Genomic DNA, 5302 nt, shown 5'->3' with positions numbered 1-5302 from the left:
GTCACTCTTGAGCTGATGGAGGATGCCCATGCATCTCCTTGAGATTGGCTTAGACCCGTCAGAACTCTGCCCTGGAGACAGAGTTTGAGACCTTGTTTCTAGTCTCAGAGGACAGGTGGAAACATGAACAAAACCAGAGGCCTGAGAGCAAGAAAAAATGTAGAGAGACCTCTCACTGGGTCTGCCACAGCCCTGCTGAGCTTGGATAGCAGAGGTCAGGCAGGTGGAAGAACAAACAACAGGGAATTTACACAAGGAGAAGCCATATGTAATATATGGAGAACTGAATCATAAAACTAAATATGTATCTTTAAGCTCTCCTTGGAACTAGGAGGGGCATATAAAATACATTAATAAAATATCAAGTAATATATCATAATAGAGTTCATCATTTACAGATAATAAATTTATATGGGATCAGAGGAGAAATAGCAGGCAGGCAATCTCTCCAGAGAAAATTTTACAGAAGAAATACAACTTGAAAAAGAGTTAGGTAATTTTAGAATAAATAGAACCATTTCTTTTTTGCCTTTTTTTTTTTAAGGCTTTGAATCTGCTGGCTGGTAATACCACCCACTGAGAATGCAGCCGACCCTCTCCTTCTGTTCTTGGATGACATCAGCTCTGCTTTCACTTTAACACGTTCCTGGTATCTTCAACTCCAGGCTCTTTACTAATCAATCTCTGTATTCACTGTTTAAAAGAAAGACACCAACCCCACCCACCATTTTTCAATCACTATCCACTGGCTTCCCTTTTAATAATCACTCAAAATACCTGCTTGGATAACATGATGCCCTCACTAGCCTGGCTCATCCCTTCTTCTATTTCATTTCTCAGACTTAACCCAAGCCCCAGAATGCTGCCTCTGCCCTAGTGTCTAGAATTGAAATCTCCACCATACTTACCTATGATGGTAGAGTCGACTCAATCTCTCTATCTTCCACCTCCACATCTACAAAATGGGCACATAATCTTACATTGTTGGGTTATCATGAAAGCTAAAGAGTTAAAACCATGTAAAGTATTTAGAAAAATATCTGGATGGAAAGGAAGGGAAGGAAAGGGGAGGTATTTGGGGATAAAATCCACCAAACTATGCTATGTGTATATATGAACATATCACAATGAATTCCATTTTCATGAATAATTATAATGTACCAATTAAAAAGATAAATAGAAGAGAGACCAGTAGAGTAGAAGAAGAGTTTGGGGAGGGAAGAGAAAAGAGAAAGAAGGAAATACTGTGGAATGAAGTGCAGCAAATTATGTTATATGCATATATAAATATGTCAGAATGAATCCCACTATTATGTTTAATTATAATGCCCTAAAAATAGTATTGGAAAACTATCTGGAAAATAAATGCTCAATAAAAATTAGCTACTATTAATATTATTGTTGTTGTTATTTTTTGTTTTTACTTTCCTGCTGGTCTAAAAAGCTTGGGTTTGATTGCAGAGGTAATGATGAATATTTCATTTTACAATTTATGTAATAACAGTGACAATTTAGGGCTTGAATAGATTAAAATTGGTGAGAAGGTAAAATACTAGAAAGAAGAAATAGCTGGTACTATAATAATTCAGGCTTGTCAAAATAAAGAACTTGAGATTTGGTCTGGAATTTTGGAATGAAAAGGATTAAGAAAGCATTTCAAACAAAAAATTGAAGGATTTAAGATTTTTTTTTTTGGTATAACTGGCAGGTTCAAGGAGAAGATGTGAGTTCGCATACCTGGAAGAATTGACAGGAATGGACATTTTAAAACTTTTTTTCTCGGATTTGGGGATTCTTCTAGCTATACTTTCCATTATCATTTTTTTTTCCAGAGTAGCTATATTCAATCTATTAACTTTACATTAAATATTTTCTTTAATAGATGATCAGAAGGAGTTCCTTTTTATTCCAGTATACTTGGATTATAGTGGGAGTTTAACTCCCAGGAAAGACAAGTAGTTTTAGAAATTTAAAAACCTTTATTTTATCATGCAACATGGTCCTCTGTGTAAAATCACAAGAATCACAAGTGTGTTGAGTTTCAGCAAATGTAATTAGGCCCAGAAATCAAATTAAAATATGAAAGACACTCTTTGCCCTAAAACTTTTCTCTTTATATCAATCAGGCAGAAAACATGTGGAATTTATGAGAATGCTGATTAAATTACCCTTTAGCAACCACCTTTCGTAGTATTGTTCTTTCTCCAAAAGCCAAAGAAGAAACACAAGAGATATTATGATCAAGTGAGAATTTTTTTTCCAAAGAACTTTAATGAAATAAAATTAAATAAGCTCAAGAATCAATTCAATGATGATAGAAGACATTGGGTGTGCTAATCTTTGGAAAAGAATTTTTGCCTTCAAATGCACAATTCTTTGTCAGATTATAAAATCCATATGGGTTCAAAATTCCATTTATATTTTATGTTTGGGTACCAATTAGTCATGGATACCTGTGCTTTTGTGACTGACTAGAGATGGTCACTGAGACCACAGAAAAGTAATATAGTGTGTACACTTTCATTCATTTCCTAACTATACACATACCCTGATTCAATGAGGTAAAAGCAGAGACAGGGGCAAAAACAATGTCCCTAAAATGACATCACACTGTTCTTGAGTGTCAGTGACCTAGGAGGTGCCTCTTCTACCTTCCTCTTTCTGGTATATGAAGGAATTTGGCAAACATGGCAGCCAGAGAGCCTGGGCTGCTAAGTGATCCAGGTTCAGCAAATTGACTCCATCTCTTTCGCATTCCCACTCAAATTACAGAAGGAACATGACAAGTGAGAAGTACTTTACCAGCAGAAGAAAGCATGCCTCCATGTGTCAGAGAACAATTTTGTCCAGAACAATTTTGTTTAGTTGAGACCAGATGAAGGGAAAGACCAACAGATGTTGGTGTATCAAGGACTGAATGTTTAGGATTCCCAAATTGGCAAGTTGCAATCCTAATCTTCAATGTGTTGGCATCAGGAGGAGGGGCTTTTGGAAGGTAGTTAGTCAAAAGTGTGGAGGCCTTGTGAATGGAATCAGTGTCCCTTGTGAAAGGGACCCAAGAGATCTCTCCCTCTCTCTCACCATGTGAAGATGCCATCCACAAACCAGAAACGGAATCTGGGTGAAACTTGATCTCAGTCTTCTCAGCCTCTAGAACCATGAGAAATAGATATTTGTAATTTTGAGCTATTCAGTCTACTGTAATTTCTTATAGCTGCCCGAACTAAGATAATCTGTAAAGCAAGTCATGTGAGAAAGAGGAGCCAAATCCAAGAGTGACTATAAGAGACTCCCAAGAGAACCCTGCCAACATTTCTGAGCTTAGAGAAACAGAATCAGGAAGCAAGTGATATTTTCCTCAGGGGTCCATGCAAAATTCCAGGTTTGGTTTGAATTCAGCCTTCATACCACAGGGGCTGTATATTAAAGCCTAGTCCCTGGACTTCTTAGGGCTTGCACAAGTTGTATAATTCAGTTAATAGTAAAAATATAGACATTTAGTGTTGAAATTTTGAAAATAATATCTGTCATTTGACCTTTCTGAGGAAATAGTTATTTATCTTTTGGCTTTCTATTTTCTGTTATTTGCATGAATATACATGTTCATGCATGCAGAATTTTTTAACCTTATTTTTTTATATTGTGGTGCTGGGGATCAAACTCAGCCTCACACATGCCAGGCAAGCACTCTACCACTGAGTTTTATCCTAGCCCCTAACATGCTTTTGAAGTCAATTTTATTTACATCATGATCATTTGATAACATAAATTATTCCAGAGTATGATTTTAGTGACCAGCATAAATGACTGTTCTATAAGATACTGAATTGTTTATCTATCATTGGATATTTACACAGTTTCTTATTTTCCTCCATTTTCATTATAATTAATGTTTTTCAATGTAAATCTAACTCTGCATTTGGTTATTTCTCTAGGATTATTTTCTAAGGGATAGAATTGGTGGAGACAGTGTGTATTATGAAGTCTAGTAAAGGTAAAATTTTAAATTTCCCTTTCGTGTTTGAATTTGTTTACATTCCACTACTGGATCTGAGAAGAGCCCTTTAGCCAACATTGATAATTCTGCTACGTATCATTTCAAAATCTTTGCCAATTGGCCAAATCAAAAAGACAGTATTCTTATAGAAATTGTTCACTTATTTGATTATTCATAAAACTTGAACACATCTGGCACTGGATTGTGACATTTGTTTGGCAATGGTAAACTTTTAAAATCTTGTGCCAATTTTTCCATTATGAGAAGAGGGCCAAGGGAGAATGAGGTTCTACTTTGCATTCATATGCATCTCTGGTTTCTCCCTTGACCACACATTTAACCCATCATCAAATCCCAATCACTCTTCCTCAAATACATCCACAGAATCTGCCCTTTCCCACACATGCAGGTAACCCCAGGCAATGCCACCACCATCTTTCCTGTGCATTAACTTAACAAGCTTATAGCTAATCTTCTTGCTTGTACTCTTATACCTTTACCATGTCATTCAGGGGAACCAGAGTGATCTTTGAAGAATGAACCTAATTCAGTCTTCCACTTAAACCTCTTCATCTCTCTCCATTTTCCTTCTCATCGAAATGACCATTGGGCTACTGTCTGGATTTTTCAAACATGCCAAACTATTCAGGCTCAACACCTTTGCACTTGCTGTCTTCTCTGCCCAGAAATCTCTTTCAGATATTCTCATGGGCCCTCCCAGAGAGACCTTTGACCATCTGACCAAATTGGTTCTTCTCCATTCAGCCTAATTCTGCATTCCATTAGCCTGTTTTCTTTAAGGCAGGTTTCAAGTTAAAATTATATATGCAAATTTGGGTGTGTGTGCATGCCTGTGATTGTGGTCTCACTTCTCATTGGTATAACACTGGAAGAGCAGAAACTTATATATATAAGTTTTTAATTTTAATATGAAACAACTGCTTCACAAACTTGCATATCATCCTTGTAAAGGAACCTTGCTAATCTTCTCTGTATCATTCCCATTTAAGTATATGTGCTACTGCTCAGAAATTTTATAGTTTATACTTTAAAAAATATGAGAGTACTTGACACATGAACATTCAATAGATATATATAGTTAAGTAAGTGAATGAGCAAAAATCTGTAAGGCTTATAGCACAATGCTAAATGCTAAATGTTCAATACATGGCATTGATTGTTACTGTTATAGTATATTAAATATTATTTATTCATCATTGGAGAGAGCTTGTCATTTTACTTTATGTCCCCTTTATCCTTCCTACCCCCTTTTTGCCTCCTATGATGCTGCCTTTATTTGAATAA

The 5302-nt window shown here is 36.0% G+C and overlaps 1 pseudogene; it reads right to left on the bottom strand.

Moving 5' to 3' along the window:
- Window positions 1-4924: 4924 nt before the first annotated feature.
- LOC124089544 (U6 spliceosomal RNA) lies at window positions 4925-5024 on the bottom strand (annotated as a pseudogene).
- Window positions 5025-5302: the final 278 nt, after the last annotated feature.

Source organism: Marmota monax, unplaced genomic scaffold (genome assembly GCF_021218885.2).
Source record: "Marmota monax isolate L192 unplaced genomic scaffold, Marmota_monax_Labrador192_F-V1.1 WCK01_AAM20220418_F8-fsc00005, whole genome shotgun sequence".
Classification (NCBI taxonomy): Eukaryota; Metazoa; Chordata; class Mammalia; order Rodentia; family Sciuridae; genus Marmota; species Marmota monax.
Note: the sequence above shows the minus strand (reverse complement) of the source record. Positions and strands in the feature narration are given on the sequence as shown.